Raw genomic sequence first — 23,547 nt, 5'->3', positions numbered from 1 at the left:
ACTCATCCTAGTAATATTGGCCACCACTCTTGATAAATCAGCTAACTCTAATCAAAGCAGCTTTAAAATCGCAAATACAAATACTTAAGGCCAATCGCGGGTGTTTAATTTTGCACCTTCTGCGCCGGGTAATTTGCATTTGAATAAAAATGCGTATAACGCAAATGCAGATTAAAAAGGTCAAATACATAGTTTATCATAAAACTTTCTTATTCTAAAAAAAATTATCTATTGAAATGAATCGTTAAACAATATTCAGAAGTATTGTAAACATTTTTATGATTGAAATTGGCCAGTTGGTTCGGAGGAAGAAGATGAAAATTTGAAAAGTTTTGACACCGATGCCGACGACACTGACGACAACAGTGGGATGCAGACATTGATCGGGAAGGTTCATTTGAGCAAAACGTATATTAAAAAAAAACTCCCTAAATTAATAAAACGAAAATTAATTATTGATAAAAAATTAATTTTCAAACATGTAATAAAATTTATTACTCATATCTTTTCGGTAATCGTCAGTTGTTATTACCCACCTTTCTCCATTAATCGTCGACTATTTTGACATTCAATTTAGTATGAATCAGTCAATTCCGATTTCGACGTCATCATGGTATACAAAAATCTGGCGCATTGTGACAGAAAATTTGATGATACACGTATATATAGATACGGAACGAATGATTGACAATAATCATTCATCACATAATGTTTTTATTGTTTCTTTGATATTTCCTATAGATGTAAGTACATTGTTGAAAAATTATGACATGGTCTTTTTTTTATATCGCATTCCATATTACATGTACCTCGATCGCTGTATATCAGGATGCGATATAAAAATGCCATGGAATAATCCACGTTTATCACATGTTAGCTCAATATGTGGTTATATCACTCATGAAATACATTCTTGATATTCCACTTTGTGTTCTTGCGACACATGACGCCATAGTTAAACATTAAGTAGCTTCAGACAGATGGATGATGTTAATGGAAAAAGTACCAAAATAAGTCAGTTGAAGAATGGAGAGTTAGAAATGTTAATAATGTAATGCAGTTATTTTATTTGTTCATTAATTGACTCAAATATGTTATAAACCTAAATGATTATTCGTTAAACTTCAAGGAACTTTTTTCGACAGGTAAAGTTGTTGACGAAATGTGTTATGCGGCGCACAATTATAACGTTTCCTGAAAAGATTGAAGTTTATTAACGTGGTAAAGCATGTGATAAAAAGAATCTCTCCTGATTTGCAATGGTACTTGTATATGATTTTTATCCAACAGATCATATAATATATATTTATATATAACAAAATTAATATAGTTACCAACAATTTATTGAAACATTCCATATTGGACACTAGGGATTACTAACTGTTTACAGCTAAGATTAACAAATGTAAGTAAATGACAAATACTGTCCGAAAGGAAAAAACACACCCTGTAATTGGGTAACATAACTTCCAACAAAATACATGGATACTTAGATGACAAAATTAACCTCTTAACAGAGTTAAAATTACGTACAAATTATCCCCTTAGAAAAACATGGGGGAAATTGGTGAAAATTCAAAAATTTAATCAACAAGAATTTTGAACTTGAACCAAGAATGCCAAATACAAGAGTTGGAAGTTTAAAAAAAAACTGTAAAAGATTGCAACCCCCAAGTTTGTGTTAAGATAAAATTGAAATATTTGGTAACCTAAAAAAAGGGTTTGGTACACATGAAAATGTTCTAACTTTTAAATCCAAATATTTGTATATGGCATTATTATTGGACACACATTTGTATTTGTCTTTAATTATTGTATTTGTACACCTTTTCTGAATGCATCAGTTGTTAATTGTTTTAAATGTATAACAACATAATTCTCAAAACACATTACATCGTGCGTCAAAAGGCAACCGTTGACATTAATTTCACTTAACACCGTAAACTCTCCACATCTTAAAAATCCAAAGAAAGCACCAGTGCATGCTGCTTCTAACAAAGAACTAGTAAACATATCAAATATACCCGAACGAAGCAAATGACAAATTTGACAAAGAATACAACTAGTTATATGCTATCTTGTACGCTTAATATGTGTACTAGCTTTTTTTTTTCTTGACACCATTTAAAATTATTTGGGATTGGTGAAGGTTGACCTGAAATGTTTTCTAAAGGATTGAGTCCTTTCATTTTTAAGTAAAAAAAAATGTTATACCACTAAGATATAGCTTGATTGTAGAATATGACAAATGAAGGTTTTTATGACAATGTGCAACAAAATACATCAACATCTGTTCATCTAGACAATCATTAAAGTGTTTATGAATTCCTTTAAGTAACATGAATCTAATATAATAATCTAGTCCTGTACGGTATTGCGTTCTGGTTTTCTGAAAATGGAATGATCCCAGAGACTGCTCACGATGCTGTCCAATTCACTTCCTTTGAAGGTGGACACGGGGTACTGAGATTGTCTGCATCTGGAGCCAGTTGACGAAATCTACCCATCTGAAATCGAGATAAACTGTCAGCTTTTTCATTCTGAACACCAGGTATATAAGTACTATACACCGGGAAGTTATTTTGTGCCGCATACTTAGTAAGTCTTCTCATAAATTTCATGATGGTAGGTTCTTTGGATCTGCCTTTTGAAATGATATGAACAACCGCTTGACTCTCACAGTAAAACACTATTCTTTTCCCACACCAACGATCACCCAAAGAATACATGCGAGGACAATGTGATATAGTTCTAACAAGGCAAAAGATAATTTTGAATCCACTACTGATGGTAAGTTTTCAGGCCATTTGCTGTTGAACCAATGAACTTGGAAATATCCTCCGAATCCTAAAGTGGAGGAAGCATCTGTAAACAGCTTCATATCATGGGCGTTTACTTTGAAATTATCATAAATCATAGAAATTCCAATCCAATTTGTTTTTAAAATGTTAAGCACGTATGCAAGTCCGCTTTACACTCCTGTTTAAGGTTAACATGGTGATAACTTTCTTTAACGGAAGACATTAATCTGTACAAGAAGAAAACGAATAAACGTCCAGGGAGAATAACTCTTGAAGCAACATTGAGATGCCCTACTAATTGTTCGAGGTCCTTACGCGTACAACTTTTTTGAGACAAAATCTGTAGAATAAACAGGAAAATTCTGTCAATTTTCTCACGTGGTAACCTAGCTTGCATTTTATCGGTGTCCAAGATAATGCCAAAGTATTTTAATTCACAAGTAGGTCCAATAGTCTTTTTCTCAGATAAGGGTATCTCAGTCGATGAAAAATGGTACACAAAAGTGCCATAGTTCTATCACCACAAGCGTCTGGTCTATCTATAGTAAAAAAATCATCCAATAAATGAAAAATGGCATCTACAACATGATTGTTTTTGGCAATCCAACGAATAGCCGTAGATAAATTGTCAAATAATTTTGGACTTGACCTGCATCCGAACATAATAAAAGTAAGAATTTATAAGAATTTCTTACAGAACAGATGATATTGTGATTGTACAATTGGAATTTGTTTGAAAGCGTCAGTCATGTCAGTTTTACACAGAATGCTTCCTACTCCATAGTCTTGAATTTTTTATTGCATCATCTATCCTGGCATAACTTAATGTACATAGATCTTTGTTGACACGTTCATTGATGCTGGGTTCTGCATTATTATGAGGAGAAGACAAATAAAAAATTAATCGTTTCTTGCCGGAATATTTGTGTGTTGCTATTCCTAAAGGACTGACTTTGTAATTTTCAAATGGCGTCGAGGGAAATGGTCCTTTAATATTACCTCTTTGAATTTCAGTATAGAGAAGTTCATCGACCACCAATGATTTTTTTCGGGCTGATAAAGTATTTGTACATTTATAAGAATGAATACTTTTATAAGTCACAAAGGTATCAAATCCAAACTCTAAGCTTGAACACAGATAATTTACGAAGTTACTATCAGGATGTTCTGCCAATTCGAGACGACGTATGTCTATATTGATGTTAGTCAAAGAGCTTTTAAAATGATGATGGATTTGGAGCGACTTTAGTTTAGTTTTTGCATCAGTCTTCGTTTGATTACATTCAATCTTGGGATGGTTTGACTTGCAAGATTTACATATATGTAAATATTTGCAATATGGTTTTGAGCAACCTTTAGAAGTATTAAAGTTGTTACAGATTTGTTCTCCATCATGAAATTTGACGTCACGCCCGTGTATGTTAACGGCCTGTCGAGATGAACGATTTGCAATGAAAGGTCTACTGTTTAGATTTTTCCTAGAAAAATTCTGTGCGCACATGGACAAGCTGTGAATATTGGATCCACAAAAGTCACAAGATTTAACAGGGGAACCAGCTTAAATTAGCATACGGAGCTCATTGTCTCCCTTAGACAACTTTGATATTTCGTTGTACAAGCAAAGCGGCACATTTGTTAGAGAAAACCTGATGATTTTCATAAAAAACGTTCTGGCCAGATATTGGCAGTTTCGATGATATTGGACAAGTACTAGGATGCGTCTAATTCGTCCATTCTGTTGGGATATGCATTGCACATAATGCGTTTGTACCGTCCAAAAGCACTTATGAATTAATAAGTCAAATTTCATACGAGACGTTCGTCGTTCTCTCTGATTTTCTTATGAGATGGCGTAGTATAGTTGGATATGAGTAAGACATTTAAAGTCACGTCCTTACCTGCTATGATATCTGCTCGTATATCAGACGAGACAAGGTCCACTTCTGATAACTGAGACACAGGAATTCAAGCTCCGGGACTGAACATAGCTGTGCTGAGGTTGAACTGTTTGACATCTGTTTTATTCACTGATTGCCCCAACGTGGTCAAAGCTTGTTGACACAATTTCAATGTGGAAACGAGGACATTGTCAGCTATTGTTGTTGACGTGGGAGATACTAATGTTTGAGTAAAACAGGACTGCCTTGAATTTTCCGGACTGGCTCCAGATATTTAAACGGGCGAATCGCTTGTATACGGCAGATTCGAAGATCCAGCTGCATTACTGACATACAAGTCTGTACTTTGAACGGCCCTGACTGGGGGCACTGTAGTAGAATAGGAAGGTGTGACCGATCTCTACATCCTCTACATGAGGCATAGAAGAATTGGTACGTGCTCTTCGACCCGCGGCCTTTATTCAAAGTTCACAGTTCAAATAAAATAAATTAAAAGGAATAATCATCCCAATGAAACACTATCACAAATAAATAATCTAAATTCCATGAATGCGATAATACACAAAAAGAGTATAGATAAGAACAGAGAATAAATAAGTCCATGGAAGAGGATGGCTTGAGATTTTATGATATATCAAACAAAACACCAATGGCTACGGACGCTGAAAATTACACTAAAAACGAGGCTTGTCTAAAAATAACTTATACACATAGGGTGCCCCAAGGGAAAGATTGAAAGAGTTTAATTTATAAACAATGATTATTACATAATCAACAATATATTTAGTTTCAAATAAAAAAAAATACATCAATCGCAAAACATAAGCGGTTTCTAATTTAAAACAAGAAATCATATATTGACGCAAGCGTCGAATGGGCCGCAGAAAATAATTAATTATATGAATCATCATTGATTGTTTACATAAAAACACACCAAAGAGAAGAAAATAACGAGTTGGTTTACTAATTTTTATGGTAAATTTTAATATATTTTCAGCAACACGTTTTGAAGTTTAACATTTTACTATGTTTATTAAAAATCGAGTTCGTTAGCATTTCTAACGGTAATTGTATATATATGACCATTGCCATAGTATGAAGTACAGGAGAACACATTGATTTGTATGTATTCTTATACAAAGTTCAACTCATCATTATTCTCTTAGAGTTTATGTATTTCAAATCATTTCTATTTTTTGTTGCATTGTATTGAATTAAAACTTAATGCATTAGTTTAAATGATTTCATAATAAAATAGAAATGGATTATTTTAAAGGTACGTGTAAGATCATATGCTCATCCGGTAGAAACTGCACAATTTTAAAGGTAAAAATTAAGCCGGATAATTTTTTTTCCTAAATGGAATTATAAATCTTATCTACACTTCAGTTTATGAAGATAATCATGCGTATTTAATTGCATGAGGTTCTCAAAAGTATTTTAAAAATAAGGTCAGATCAAATTTTCAGGTCTTTCATATTTTTGCGTAAATAATTGATATTTCATGAATCAAATATATCATTTATATAAAATTTCATGTCATTCAGGTCTTCAGTATTTCAGGTCTTCAGTATTTCAGGTCTTTAAGTATGTCCCGTATACCGATCCCGATACATTGTTTTGATAAGAATGAAAAAATCCGAAATTTTCCGAATAGATTATAGTCTCGATAAAAACGCACCTACCACGACAGAGTATGACCTACTATACATTTACAAGTACAACAAAAAATGTGTAATATTGTTTAAAGGAATAAAACAGATTTCTACATGCAAATTTACTTTAAATTCATTAAAAAATAAGCAGTGTATTAATTCTATAAAAAAAAAACTATCCCGCAGAAACGCAGTCACAATATCTAAATTTAATTTTGACGTCACTTGTTTGATAATGTATTGTGAAACGTCTGAGGAAGAAATGAAATGACGGCGCTTACATTTTGTGATTAGTTTTTTTTAAATTTTATTAAATATTACCGGACACCGTGACTATATATATATATATATACGTGTGGTGTATATTACCCGTGTGATAAACCTTTGCTATATCAAATGGATGATGCTTTATCAAATACTTTCGATCCGAACTATTTTTGACACAGCCCTCGCTTCAACGCTTTAGTAACATATTTTCGAAGATTTGCTAGTACTTTCAACATAACTATATCTACTACAAAATGTGATATCAAATGGATTTTGTCGAAGACCTAAATTATAAATATGAAGGAAACACATAACTGCGTAGCATAGGCGTCGGAACCCGGGCTATTGGAAGGGGGGGGGGGCTTACCCCCCCCCCCTCCCCCCACTCTTTTTTGCAAAGATTAAGTTATACATAACCGTAACCAAAAGAACTTTTTTCTTGTTTGTCAAAATTTTTGATAAGTTTCGCCCCCTTCAAACTTTCAAATTGCTTTGTGTAGTTTATAATGACGACGCGACGCGACGCAATGAAAACAGAGCGCTCTGGTTGTGTTTATATACAACCAGATAACTTACCAAAATAATGTTTCATAAGTTTGATTCCACCACCAGTAAGCAGTAAACATAAACATCTGATCTTCGTTCGAGTCAATTCAAACTAACGAGTATTCGCAACTTTGTGTATGTCAACAAACTTGAATATTCAAGTCTTCTGATCAGTATCTCCATTTAATCAAATGAATAAGCTCTAAGAAAAACTATTTAGAGCTGAAAAATTATTTCAAGGTTTATTTCAGTGAAACTTTACATTAAAACAGTTAGATTTATCTAAAAAATGACGTACTAAATTGTTTTGCGCAAGGTCACAATAACACGACGTTGCATCATCGTTTTTAATCTTTGAAAAAAAATCAATTCGGGTCATGTAAGGGACTGTCTCAAAAGCTTCATAATATAAATCAAATTGTATGAGATAAATAGAACATCTATAATTGTATGATTTTATATTTGCTTTATCCAACTCTTTGAAATGGTTATATTCGCTCGGCAAGCCTCGCGAATATATTTCATTTCAACTCGTTGGATATAGCAAATAGAAAATCACACCATATGGATATCCTATATATATATATATATATATATATATATATTAAAACGAAAAAAATAGGGCGCACTACAAATGTGTGCACCTTTGGCGCAAGTGCTCTTGAGCGCTAACATTAATAGTGCGCCGACGATTTTCCATGGACACATATTAATTATCTTGAAGTTACAATTTGTTTACCCAACACAATTGCACAGGTAAACAGCATTGGTAATTGAGTAAGCTCTTCTACACCGGAATTTTTTAATACAATTTTATTGCTTATCATTATCATTAGCACCTCCAAAGTAAGGCTTCTCCCCGTATTATGATAAATTAATTAGTATCTAGAAATAGAGTTTCTAATGCATATATTTTGTTTCTTGGCAAATAAATCGTGTGCATGTGTATAACTAAAAAGTTAGTATACGGAATAAATCGTTGATACGTATTTCTTGTCGATTTTTAATCTTGTGCATTTGCTTTATAGAAAAACATTTAAAATGGAATAAAAATCTTCAAAATATCTTTAAAAACAATTCAGGTCTGTTAAAAAAAGAAAAGAAGTAGGGTTTACATACTCATATAGTAGGGAAACGATTTTACAAATGTTTCTAATATCCCAATATAAACTGTTGAGTTCAACGTATGCCGCCTGTTCACAAAATGTGCAGTTGTAGCTATCAATAAAAATAAAATGCACACTAACAGTACGACTAGATATGATATACTGCAAAATATTTGAGATAAGAACTTTGAATATGTTACAACATTTTACAGCAAATCGGGTATCAGAGGGGACGCACATTTATAAAGAACCTTTATCTGCACAGCGTTTGTTTAATGTTTGACTTGCATATCTTTATAGAATACATTCCAATGAAAAAGAGTGGCAATGATGTAATATATAAATTGTTCCTTTACTAGTAATAAGTAATATCATTACACAATAAAAACCCCATATGAACCTCTTTACCTTGCAAAGACTTTGTAAATGTCAGGTTAAAAACGTATCTTATCATCTGGGTTCTTTCAATCGATCGTTGTTTACGAAGAAAATCACGCTATCGATCGTTGTGTTAAAAAGGAACACAAGAAATCATATTGACGCAAGCGTCAAATGGGCCGCAAAAAATATTGTAATTTTTGTATGAATCATCATTGGTTTTTCTTTGTGAAATGTTTGTTATGTAAACACATAACAAACATTTCACAAAGAAGAAAATAACGAGTTGGCTGTACTAATTTTTATGGTAAATTATAGTAACACGTTTTGAAGTTTAACATTTTACCACTATTATTAAGAATCGAGTTCGTTACTGTAAGCATTTCTAACGGTAATTGCATGATTATTGCCATAGTATGAAGTGATATCATTTATATAAATTTTCCTGTTATTCGGGTCTTTATGTCCCGTATACCGATCCCGATACATTGTTTTGAAAGGAATGAAAAAATCCGAAATTTCCCGAATAGATTGTAGTCTCGATAAACCTATAACCTATAAACCGATAACGCACCTATCACGACAGTCTATGACCTAATTTACATTTACGAGCAAAACAAAAAATATGTAATATTTTTTAAAAGGCATAAAACATATTTCTTCATGCAAATTTTCTTTTAATTCATAAAAATAAGCATAGTATAAATTCTGTAAACAAAATGCTATCCCGCAGAAACGCAGTGACAATATTTAAATGTATATCAAATAACGGACCGCCTTCTGGCGGCCCGTAATCACATGAGATAACGAAAGCATTTTTTCCACAACTACATGTACAGTAAGAATATACAATATATTCTACAAATCATAAATATTAGTAGTAATATAGCATAGTTTATTTTAAAGGGGTGTGTGTGAAATAAATAAATTTATATATATATTCAATAAATCCTTTTTCTTGGTACCGGGAATGAATAAACACAAAGAATAAGTCCAATTCTCAAACAACTTTTATCTATAGCGCTTTCGCCCTACCGGGCTCGTCAGTAAAGGGCTATGTGTGGTATTAGGCATGTTTTGCCTCAAAAAGCAAAGTTCTATAAAAAGCTTTAAAAATAACGTCAAAGATAGTTAAAATCATATTGAAAATGAGGGTATAAAAGGCAATCACCACAGTGACGTTATAATGTAGAAATGACGTCATAAACATTTGCCTTATTTTGAAAAAAAATGATGTTTTGTAACAAATTATTGGTGTTTTCCGATGTTTTTTCGACTGGGAAACATCGAGCGCAGGCTTGCTCAAGTATTATTTTTTAGTATAATGTGTATTTAAGAAATAAACAACGTTATTTAGTAAACATGGCGTTATGAATAGCAATTGCTCTGCTGGCATATTCCATGATGCCCGCTAGCGCATCATGGAAAATATGCCAACAGAGCAGTTGCTATTCACAACGCCATGTTCACTAAATAATCGTTGTTAATTACTTATATTTGAATTTTACTACTAGCAAATACCCTGTATTAGCCCAGAGTTTGACATTTAGCTATTGCATCAAAAATAAACATTCAGACGGTAATGTATCTTTTTAATTCACATAGATCTGTTAACAGAATCAATGATATGTTATAACAGTAATTATTACAAAATGTCATTATAAGAAATGTTTTAATATTTAATACATAAATTTTATGGAGTTGGAGAAAGCACATGATGTATCATATAGTGGTTTAAATCTATAACGTCATGGAAAAGTATATGACGTCTCACCTTTATGACGTCATAGTATACAGACAGAGCAATTGCGATTATAGAAATATAATTGCAGTTCCTTCTTATGGACTTACAGTGGGAAAGAACAATGGATATGCAAATATAACCATTTGAAGAAAAACAAATGTTAAAATCGTACTTGAGCAGACTTGCGCTCTATACTATTTTTGCAAAATATAAAACAAAAATGAGAATAATTTTATTTGTTTGGCAAATTTGCAGGAATAAGGTTATTTAGGTGACGTAATAGATAAACAGCAAATGAGCAATGATGAGCAAAGATTAAAGTGATAAACATCCTCTGTACAATGATTTAAAATGCTTTAAAGTTATTGTGATTGATTGATTGAATCCCCCTTTTTTTGCAGTGGACATTTTTTCTTAAACTTATATATAAAAATTCATTTTTTGTCAATTTATACATAGAAAATCGACTTACCATGGATTTGCCCCTCCACTTAAAAAAAAAAATTAATGTTTAATTTTATTTTTAATTTACGCTTAAAAATGGAAGTGAAAATAAAGAAACAATTGAACTGCTAAAGAGCTGAAGGATTAGAATTTTCATAATTTTTTTTTCTTTTTGCTTGCAAAGATTTTTTGGATGAGGCATCCACCCACCCACCCCCTTTAAAAGAGGCGCTGCTACGTATAACGTTACGTTCCAGGAAATTACCGTAATTATAGTGAATAAAATAAATGTGAGCATTCATCCAAATTAATGCAATTTACAACTGTTTCCTGTATCTGAAGAAATGTCCTTATTCGTCAGCTGTTCTTTAGCTTAGTCTTTGCAAGATTTTGAGAGGATTTTTGGTCATTTCAGCAGATTTACAATAACTTCAATTAGAGTAATTTCCCCTTATCAGTGCTTATTGTGATGACAAAGCTGACGTTGGTTAAGTGTCGTCTAACTCTTTAAAACTCCCCTGAGATATAAAAGTATGCGAAGTATACTGTTTTATTTACTTAAAAAGCATGATGTTCTTAAAATTACACATCTTATAACCTTTTCAGAGGTTTTACTTTGATTCTCGGGAGAACGTGATGTTGGAACGTGAGGTTGGAAACCATTGGTACTATGAATTGTGGGTCAAAATTTACTGACGCCGAAAAAATCTATCGGATCAATGTGTAAACCTTTGTGACGTCGCTCGATTATTTTTGATTGAGAGTGTACTGAGGGGAACTTTAGAGGTAGCATTGACTGTATGTCGTACACATCGTTATTGTTTTTATATTGTCTTGCTGATTCTCGTGAGAGTGTGAAGTGATAAAAATTGCCATGATTACAGGGAACTACTGGGACGATTAAAACAATGCATTACTGCTCCGATTTACTGACGCCAAAAAAATCCGTTGAATGAATGTGCAACTAGTCCGAATTTTCTATTCACACACGCCTTGCCGATAGAGCTCGCTTCGCTCCGGTGCAGCGCGCCGGCGTGCTGCGCTCGCTATGAAGATTTGATTTTTATAGCGAGCGCAGCGAGGCGGCGCAAAGCGCCGCTCGCGAAGCGAGCTCCATAGACAACGTGTACGAATGGAGAAAATTCGAGTTGAAATCTGCACATTGTTCAAAGAATTTTTTATGAGGCCACGTGAAAAAGTTCTACATATCCCAATAATCCTTTGCGGTGCATAGCAACATGGTGGAACAGGGAGCGTTTCTAAGGAAAATTCTTACCTCTTAATCGTATACATCTATTTCATTTATTACAACAAAAATCCTTTAAAACACTTATGCTTACATAAAATAAACTGTACCTATCTGAACTTTTGCTGACATATGACGTCATTTCCTTTCCCAAATTTTTCCGACAATTTACGAGAACTGTCGAGCGCAAAAAAAAAGTTAAGTATGACGTCACAGTGACTTCGCGCAATAAATTCAGAGGATCAAGCATATGTACTTGGTGTAACGTGTAGTAAGTACTCAGTATCAGTATCAATGGTAACTCTTCGGCTGATTGTTTGGTTTTTATTATATGTTTTGCTAAGTAATTACACATGCAAGTTCCATACTTAATTTACTGTCATATTGATCCAATTGTGAGGTATTTGCATGCGTGAGGTATGTGACAAAAAAAAGTTTTTAAAATGTCTACAACGCATATATATCATACAAAAATTAATAAAATTCTAAACGAATTGATGATACAGAGGAAAATAACAACAAGGAACAAAATGGGAAATAATACTCTCAGACAAGCAGTTTATTGTTTACTGATTTTAATGATCATTATTAAAAAGTAAAGGAATGATAAAAAATGATTGTCTTTATATAAAAAAAAAATCAAACGGCTTTGATTCAACATATTTTTAAGTCTGTTTTACATTTAATCTATGTTCAGTGGTAGTTTGTTTAAATGTATTAGCTTAAAATGGACATTTGGAATAAATGTTTGATAACTTCGGGCTCCTTGCAGTGAGAAAAGTTTTCGAGACAAAGCCAAAGTTTTTAGGTTGGGGCAAGTTCACGGGTTGCATTTAACAATGATGACAGATGTGTTGTTTCTTCGGCGCTCGCCCCAACGGTCACACCGTAAAACATATTACGATACTACTTAAGAATTGGTTAAAATCGGGGGCAGATATTTGACCATACCGCACATACTCCTTTAAACAAAGTAAACAAGAATAATATGACGTCAATCTCGTGACGTTGCCTACCTAACGTCACGAGATTGACGTCATAATGTTTTTGCAATTCTTGGGCTATTTTCGCTTTATAAACCGCGAAGCAGTTTAAAAAAAAACAGCGTTCCAGTAAATAACAATATTTGCAGTCAAAAACGTAATGCAATTCAAAGTCTTATAGATTCCATTTTAATTAAACAAGCAGATAAAGGAGGAATCATTGCGATACTGGATAAAGAACACTACAACTCAACGATGGTCATTTCTATAGAGTAATTGAGGAGTGTGAAGCCAGTAAAACCATTCACAAAATTCACGATTCACTAAACAATTTGAAAATCTCTTGACTGAAAAAGAAATGGAGTATCTGCTTAACTTTGAAACAAAGAATAGTAGTTTTTATTGACTTCCTAAAATTCACAAGTCAAAGGAACTGTAAGACAGAATAGATGAAAGAAATTCGAGTTATATCAAATTACCACAACCTGGAGACTTAAAACTCAGACCAACAGTTGCCGGTCCCTCTTGTCTTACACAAAGACTAAGTAACCTGATTGATATCATTCTAAAACCACAATGTAATACAATACCCAGTTTTATCTGCGACGATATGGACTTTCTAAATCATTTACCAAAAACCGTGGAAAACAACACCACTTTAGTAAGCTTTGATGTCACTAGTCTCTATACGAACATTCTGCACAACTTAGGGCTAGAAGCAATTTCTTTCTGGATGGACAAGCAAAGTCACCAAATTGACCAAAGATTTCCAAAAAAGATTATATTGGGAGGATTACAACTCATTCTTTATAACAATCATTTCTTTTTTGACGATAAATACTATTTACAAATCAAAGGAACGGCAATGGGCACTAAAGTTGCACCAACATATGCAACTATGGTATTAGGCTTTCTTGAGGAAAAATGTCTGCTTAAATATTTAGAGATGAATTTGCAAATTACATAAAAAATCAATAGAAGCGTTACCTGGACACTGTTTTATTTTTTGGAACAGAACACGTGACGTTATATTAAAATTCTACTGTTTAGATTTTTCCTAGAAAAATTATGTGCGCACATGGACGAGCTGTGAATATTGGATCCACAAAAGTCACAAGATTTAACAGGGGAACCAGCTTAAATTAGCATACGGAGCTCATTGTCTCCCTTAGACAACTTTGATATTTCGTTGTACAAGCAAAGCGGCACATTTGTTAGAGAAAACCTGATGATATTCATAAAAACGTTCTGGCCAGATATTGGCAGTTTCGATGATATTGGACAAGTACTAGTATGCGTCTAATTCGTCCATTCTGTTGGGATATGCATTGCACATAATGCGTTTGTACCGTCCAAAAGCACTTATGAATTAATAAGTCAAATTTCATACGAGACGTTCGTCGTTCTCTCTGATTTTCTTATGAGATGGCGTAGTATAGTTGGATATGAGTAAGACATTTAAAGTCACGTCCTTACCTGCTATGATATCTGCTCGTATATCAGACGAGACAAGGTCCACTTCTGATAACTGAGACACAGGAATTCAAGCTCCGGGACTGAACATAGCTGTGCTGAGGTTGAACTGTTTGACATCTGTTTTATTCACTGATTGCCCCAACGTGGTCAAAGCTTGTTGACACAATTCAATGTGGAAACGAGGACATTGTCAGCTATTGTTGTTGACGTGGGCGATACTAATGTTTGAGTAAAACAGGACTGCCTTGAATTTTCCGGACTGGCTCCAGATATTTAAACGGGCGAATCGCTTGTATACGGCAGATTCGAAGATCCAGCTGCATTACTGACATACAAGTCTGTACTTTGAACGGCCCTGACTGGGGGCACTGTAGTAGAATAGGAAGGTGTGACCGATCTCTACATCCTCTACATGAGGCATAGAAGAATTGGTACGTGCTTTTCGACCCTCGGCCTTTATTCAAAGTTCACAGTTCAAATAAAATAAATTAAAAGGAATAATCATCCCAATGAAACACTAAAACAAATAAATAATCTAAATTCCATGAATGCGATAATACACAAAAAGAGTATAGATAAGAACAGAGAATAAACAAGTCCATGGAAGAGGATGGCTTGAGATTTTATGATATATCAAACAAAACACCCATGGCTACTGACGCTGAAAATTTCACTGAAAACGAGGCTTGTCTAAAAATAACTTATACACATAGGGTGCCCCAAGGGAAAGATTGAAAGAGTTTAATTTATAAACAATGATTATTACATAGTCAACAATATATTTAGTTTAAAAAAAAATAAGTATTTTTAGGCGGAGGCAAACCAGGACACGGACAAAGATTCCAGCGACAACGACAACAACAGCAACGACGAAATGCGTGGATCCAAAAATAATCAATTTGTCCACCAAACAATTAAACGAATCCGAAATATAGCTTCTATCAAAAGGATTGAAATACACACCAACCCCAAGCAGTATTAAACAGGAATTAAGAAAAGACATAAAAGAATACTTCCGCAAATTACGTCTGGCCGAATATTTCAATAATACGGAGAGCGACGAAGAAAATGAAAATACTCAACTAGATTAAGTGAAAAATAAATCTAATTTCAACCCAAAGAAAGGACGAAACAACATTCTAGACACTGTTTGTGAAACGCTCCAGAACTTACCACTAGATAGTACTGAATGTATATCTACTAAACAAAACGTGTCTAAAGAAGAAACCAATGCCTTAAAATCATTAGCGAGTGATGAAAATATTGTGATTAAAGAGGCGGATAAAGGCGGAGCCGTGGTTATTATGGACACAGTATATTATGAGCTAAAAATAATGGATATGCTTTCAAACACGGAATTTTATACTGAAAAATCTGAAAACCAGGACAAAAAATAAAAAAAAAACTGCTACTCAAACATTTCTCTACTTTAACAGATAAGGAGAAAGAATTTGTCACTGAGTTTGAATATAAAGAAAGTTCCTTCTATGGGTTACCAAAAGTTCACAAATCAAAAACAATCAAAGAAGCTATACAAAAACAGAATTTTAAATACATTACTTGTGAACATCCCGCAGATTTAACATTCCGTCGTATTGTTGGAGGACCTGCAGCACCCACCCAACGACTCAGCAATTTATTGGATATCATTTTGAAACCACTATGTCAAAATGTAAAAAGTTTCATCCGGGATGACTTAGATTTTCTACGACATCTACCGGAACAAGTGGATCCTGATGCTGAACTAGTAAGTTTGGATGTAGGCAACTTGTACACTAATATAAGCAGTACACTAGGACTTACAGCTTTGAATTTCTGGATTGATAATTGCAGAACGGACATTGATAACAGATTTACAAAGGAGTTTTTATTGGAGGCTACAGACTTGGTTTTAAAGAATAATGTATTTACGTTTAATGGCAAATACTTTCATCAAATCAACGGTACAGCCATGGGAACTAAAATGGCCCCAACATACGCTACATTATGCTTAGGATTTTTAGAAGAAAGTCTGTATAAAAAGACAAATGAGGTATTCGGTGAAGAATTCAGCCAGACTCTGAAAAAGAACTGGAAAAGATATCTAGATGATTGTTTCATCATATGGAATTATGGAGACTCGGAATTATAAAGGTTGAAAAATATTCTTAATGATCTAGATTTAGATATTAAATTCACATTAGAAAAAAGTTCCACAAAAATTCCGTTTTTAGATGTTCTAGTCAAGAAGGAGAACGATAAAATTTCTACAGATATATTCTACAAGAGTACAGATACTCATCAATATTTGCATTTTGGATCGTCCCATCCACGACATATAAAGAGGGCCATCCCTTACAACCTTGCCAGGAGAATATGTACTATAGTCAGTGATAAGGAAACAAGAAATCAGCGTCTCAACGAATTAAAACAATTTTTAACTGACCAGCATTACCCTATCAACCTTATCAACGACGGAATAATGAAGGCCAAAGGAATAGATAGACGGGATCTTATTAATCCAATTTTACAGAACAACAAGGAAACTAAAATATTACCGCTTGTTACTACCCATAACCCTAGAAACCCGAATATAGCTCCAGTGGTCAATCATCTCAACGGAGTTCTCAAAACAGATGAAGATATGGCTCGCGTTTTTTCCAAATTCAAGTTTATTAACAGTAAAAGGCAACCAAAGAACCTTAAGAGAATACTCTGTCCATCTACAATTTATACGTCAATAAAAACGGTATCTGTTGACTTCAGAGGAAAACAATTCCGCATACATTTGCACATGTCATATCAATCCAAAAATTTCATATATACCATTATATGTGATGGTTGTAACAAATTTTATATCGGCGAAACAGGGACAACATTAAGAACAAGAATCCGGGTGCATAAACAGCAAATTAATTAAAGACCCAAAGTACCGGAAAATAAAACTCAGCGAGCACATCGATGTATGCGGAGGCGGGCAATTTAAAGTGTTTCCTTTTTATAACTTTTTACAGAGTGCAACGGAAAGAAGAGAAAAAGAAAAACATTTTATTCAAACTTTAAAACCTTGCCTCAACAGACTGCTATAACTTAACTTTTTTATGTATTGTGTATATATTTCATTGAATTACCCTATAGATTACGCGGCATTATCCCTCTACTACGTTAACTTTAACTATGACGTCATTGTATTGTAGACGTCACCAAGTAACGTAATTGTTATTTTAAAAACGTCTGAAGATTGAATGAAAGCGCTAACGTTTTACTCTGTGTTGTCGTTCATTTTTCAAATTTTATATATATATATATATATATATATATATATATATATATGTATATATATATATATATATATATATATATATATATATATATATATATTAAAGGTGTTGATACTGTCGCCGATCGCTCTAAAGACTTTAGAGCGATCGGCGACAGTATCAACATCTTCTTTAAGAATGTGAACAAATGATGTTTTTAATGTAGCTGTTCTTTTTTATAGTTTCTTAAGCAGTTTAGTAGTAGCTTTAGATTTTGTTTTCTTTGTTTTTTACTCATGTAATTTATTTTTTGGTACTGAATTTGACAATTTCTGTTGTTCGTGTCGTTAGCCATTTTTAGTGCTTTATATATTCAGTTTACTGGCTTAGTATCTATATATTAGATCCGACACTTTAAAGATGCATAGTGTTGTTGATTCTATTCAGTGTTTTATATACATATGTGGTAGTGTTGATTTTGTGTGTGTTTGTTTATTAAATCAAAAGATCAATATGTGTGTTTAAATAAAATAAAATATGTGCTCATGTTCATGTTGTTTTCATCAAATCATCATTTCATTCTATATTCATCTTCTTCTTTTGCATGTTACTATTAATAACTAAACGACCTGATCGACGAGACAGTTGTATGTAAAAATATCAACGCATTTGATTGGCCTAGCCACTTTGGCGGGTCGTGCATTTTATAAAAAACCAGTTAACAGGTTCTGAGAGTGACCAGACCAGTTACGGCTCAGGGCGTAGGCAGAGCATATTCTAGCCACTACGTACATATAAATAGTTTCATACAGAACGCACAGTAAGTAGTTTTTATCTCCTACTAATATTTCCTCTTTTGAATGAGTGAATGAATGAATAGTTTTATAGTCTGCCAGACGTATATATTAATTTAGTATTCTGATAATTTTACTTTATAAATAATTAAAACGTAATGTTGAAGTTTACTTGTAACGCTGTATTCTATGCTCTAATATTTCATGTACTTTTTAATTGAAATACGGCACTGTTCCAGGTATATGTGACAGCTACATTGCCCAGATATAGTTAGATTAGATTCAGCTCGATTCCATAATTCGGTACGATATCCTTAGATATGCACATTATTACATTTATATTATATGTAATTCTAGAGTACTATTTTATAGCCAATTATAGCAAGTAACTGAGTATATAGTTGCTGATATCATTTTAAATTATCAAGTTCAATAACATAAACGTAATTATTTTATTACCAATGTTAGAGGCTGTGGGACTGTGTGTTTTACTTATATAACAAATACATGTTAGCGTGCAAATGAAATTATTGTTTGTCATATTGTATATTAATATTTATGTTGATTATTGTAGGGCTGATCCCATATATAATATAGTCCTGGGGTCAGGCAATAAAGTGAGATAACCCACAACCGGACTTGTTTTCCTTTATAAAACACCGGCTACAAATGGCGCCCAACGTGATTGACCACGGACTATGAGGACCATCCACTCGACCCACTACTAGCTTGTGAAGGCCGTGAATGGTGGACTTTCCTTGCCATAGGAGGACAAGACGGATTCGTTCTTCGGATCAGCAGCGGAGCCCGAACGTGTGACGATCCGGACTTTCTCTCATCACGGACACATTTCAACTTATATTGCACGCATTCTTGTGATTCATTGTTTTATTGAATATGTGAAATTCCACAGTCCCACCGAGTAAGGTCTGTAATTTTTTTTACAGTGATTACTATTGTGTTCATCGTTACGCTAGAGTAATCATTTTATTTGAGTCACAGAGAATCTATTGTAGTCTCACCTAGGCTGATATCGTAGCATATTTTTTATTTCGAATAATTGTTACTTGTCAAGTAGTGAAAGAGGGTGATAGCGAAAATACTATACTTTCTATTAATATACTTCATCCCATAGCACTTAAACCACATTACATCAAGTACACTGCCCTTTGTATAGCGACAGAGCGAATAGATAGGAAGCGTCTGATTTAAAGTTTGTCTGTTGTCAATACATTGAGTATACCTGTGACGAAACTTACAATTTCCTTCTAATTGCATGTTTTAAATCATTTCATTGTTTCATTTACTTTGCATACTTGTAGTCCATATCAGTATTACTTAAATCGCAAATCCATTCTGTACGCAGATCTATAACGTGTTCGAATCGGAAAAAAAAATCGTTCTAGTTTCCGACCTTCGGTTCCGACTGAGTGCACTTCGCGTGATCGGCGTTTTGACAGTGAAGACAGCTGCGCTATTTTAATTTCTAAAAGGTACTTGGGTTGTTCATATTGAGTTATTTTTTTTCCAATATTTTTGTAGATTAGATAGTTTTGTGTCATATTTGATTTAGATTTTTTGTGGTGATTTTTTTTGAATACTGACCGGTCAAATATTTTTTCTACTTGTGTGTATTGAATCTGAATTTTGAAAACAATTTTTTTTTGTAACACAGAATTTTGTTCTTTATTGATTAAGGCCAAATTATTTTAAGGTATTGTTTGGATAGAGATAGTTGATTTTTTGCTTATCTTGTGTTTACTATCTTTTCTTTAATTTTTTTCTGAAAATATTTTACCTGTGTACCCTTGAGTCATTGCAAAATTTTGGATTACCTCCCTTTGATCAGTTTACGTAGATTTTGTTAGGCACATTTTAAATTTACTCAGTAAATTATTTTGAATTTTTTTCCTGAAAAAAAAGGACTTATCCATTATTTTCTCAGTTATTGATATTTTTGGAAATTTATTCCTTTATTTAGAAAAAAAAGTTGATTTTTTTTCCTTCATAGATTGAAATTAATTTTTATAATCTACTCAGAGCCCAAACCAATTGTTTGATAGCAGGATTAATTTTGTATAATTTTTTTGACCTAGATTCAGAGGTGTTTTTGATGTTTGAAACTTGATTATTTCTATTGTCACATTGTTGATTTTGTTTTTTTGTTAGATTGAGAAATATTGTACTTAATTAAGAATGCCACTGACAGATGAGTTCAAGGATGAGGAACTTAAGACCATGGCAGAAGGGTTTACAGAGATGGGAGTCAAACCTAACCTGCAATCTAAAGAAAAATTTCAAAAGTGGTTACTTGATTTCTCCACAGGAGCAAAGCCAAAATCTGATGGGGCAACTGCCAGCGCATCCACACAGGACAAATCTCCAAATACATACCAAACTCCAAGACTTCCTAACTTTTCTGGAGATAAAAAAGGAGATGCCACCTTTGATCTGTGGAAGTACGAAGTTGAATGTTTATGCAAGGACAAGTACTCAGATGCCACAATAACACAAGCAATTCGTAGATCCGTTCGAGGAGAGGCCGCCAGAGTCATCATGAGACTAGGAGCAGATGCAAAAGTTGATGACATTTTGTACAAACTGGAAAGCATCTTTGGAACAATTGACACAAAGTCAAGCATCCTTTCAGAATTTTTTAGTGCAAAACAAAAAGATGATGAAGATGTAGCAAGCTGGGGATGCAGACTAGAAGATCTGATTAATAAGGCCATACATTTAAAACAAGTCAAACCATCAGAGGCAAATGAAATGCTCCGGAATATGTTCTATGAGGGAATGAAGTCAACATTGCAGGATACTACAGGTTACATCTTTGAGAAAATAAGAGACTTTGATGAACTCAGAAAAACTGTAAGAAGGAAAGAGGAAGAAATGAACAAGAGGAAAACATTCACATCTGGTCAAGTAAAACAAGTTACAACAACAGAGTCTCAATCTAACATAGATCAACTAAAAGACATGGTTCAGAAACTATCACTGGATGTGACAGACATGAAAAAAGATATAAATGAAGGGAAACAAAGTACACAGGACAGTTGTACTCAAATACAACAGATAAATGATGGATACAGAGGATATTACAGAGGAGGGTGGAATAGACCCTACAACAGGGGATACCAGAAGTGGAGGCCTAGAGGAGGATATATCCAGGATAGGGATCCTCAGCAAAGCATGATGGGAAATCAGCAAAGCATGGGAAATACGGAAGATAACCAAGAACCTACCTGTCATAGATGCAATCAGAAGGGACATATAGCTATTGGTTGTAGAGTCAGACTGGACCACTCAAACAGAGCTTTAAACTTAAGACGACCTTTGTCAAGGCGCGGACGATAGGTCGCATACAGCAGATGCGCCAAGGCACCAGAGAAAATTTAGTTGGAGAAGCATGTGAAGTAGATTTGATTATTGAAAACAAAATGACAAGAGCATTGTTAAACACCGGTTCGACAGTATCAACACTAGCGCTATCATTTTACAAAGAAAATTTTCCACAGACGGAAATAAGAAGTTTTAATGGAATCTTAGAATTACAGGGTGTGGATGGAAATTCTTTGCCATATGAAGGATACATAGAAGCAGAGATCATAGTTCCCGGACTGCAGAATGACAGAGTTTATCCTTGTTTGTTCCTGATAGTACAAGACACTAATTATCACCAATCAGTACCAATACTATTGGGAACAAATATTCTAAAAACTTTGCTAGAAGATACAAAAGAAATTCACGGAGAAAGGTATTTACAGAAAGCCAATCTTCACACACCCTGGTTTTTAGCCTTTCAGTGTCTGTCCAAGAGAGAGAAAGAGCTGAGAAGGAATGGCTACAAGCTTGGAATTGTAAAATCTGCAGAGGAAGCAAAGATCACTATTCCACCAAACAGCCAGAAAACTGTCATGGGATATGTTGATAAACAAATGCGGTATCAGGAATCATGTGCAATGCTACAAGCATCAGATGAATCTCGTATACCCAAAGACTTGGACATAGTTCCTACTATCATCAACTACAAATATGGGAGAAAGGATGCTGTACCTGTTCACATTTGTAATATAACAACTTCAACAGTAACCATTTCACCCAGAGAAATACTGTGCGAATTACAAGCAGTGAACATAGAGGATTTATCTATTGGAAATAGTGAAATCAATCCTAGAGTTGACAGCTTTAATATTGACATAGAAAATGTAACAGCTACTCAGTATAAAGAGGCAAAAGAGTTTCTCACTAGGAATCTGGATTTATTTTCATGGAACAGTACAGATATTGGACATGTCACTTCAGTAGAACACAGCATTGAACTGGAAAATGACACACCATTTAAGCAGAGGTCGAGACGCATTCCTCCTGCTATGTACCAAGAGGTGAGGGACCATCTTCAACAACTTCTAAATGCTGGAATCATCAGAAAGAGTAAATCTCCATTCACCAGCAATGTCGTGCTATGCAGGAAGAAAAATAATGAACTGCGGATGTGTGTTGACTATAGGCAATTAAACAGCAGAACAAAGAAGGACGCCTATGCACTACCTATAGTTGAAGAAATTTTGCAGAACCTGAGTGGAAATTCTTTCTTCACTGTCTTAGATGCAAAGTCAGGCTACCACCAGGTCAACATCAAAGAGGAGCACAAAGAGCGCACTGCATTTACAGTCGGCCCTCTGGGGTTTTACGAATATAACAGGATGCCCTTTGGCTTGTCAAATAGTCCTGCGACGTATCAGAGGCTAATGGAAGAGATCCTTGGCGATTTACACCTTAACACCTGCATGATTTTTCTGGACGACATAATCATTTTTGCGAAATCGTATGAGGAACACATGAAGAGATTAGAAGAAGTGTTCAACAGATTAAGAACAGCAGGTCTCAAACTATCACCTAAGAAGTGCAGCTTTTTGATGCAGCGTGTCAAATATGTAGGACACATTGTTTCTAAGAAAGGAATAGAG

The 23,547-nt window shown here is 34.0% G+C and overlaps 1 long non-coding RNA gene across 1 annotated transcript; it reads right to left on the bottom strand.

The window, feature by feature from the left end:
* Positions 1 to 1,372: 1,372 nt before the first annotated feature.
* LOC136271052 (uncharacterized) lies at positions 1,373 to 14,985 on the bottom strand. The gene is made up of 3 exons (XR_010708846.1): positions 14,545 to 14,985; positions 4,700 to 5,154; positions 1,373 to 3,340 (listed from the first exon to the last, which is right to left on the bottom strand). It is a non-coding gene; the product is annotated as an uncharacterized lncRNA (long non-coding RNA).
* Positions 14,986 to 23,547: the final 8,562 nt, after the last annotated feature.

This window comes from Magallana gigas, chromosome 8 (assembly GCF_963853765.1).
Source record: "Magallana gigas chromosome 8, xbMagGiga1.1, whole genome shotgun sequence".
Classification (NCBI taxonomy): domain Eukaryota; kingdom Metazoa; phylum Mollusca; class Bivalvia; order Ostreida; family Ostreidae; genus Magallana; species Magallana gigas.
This window is presented reverse-complemented; position numbering and strand designations above follow the sequence as displayed.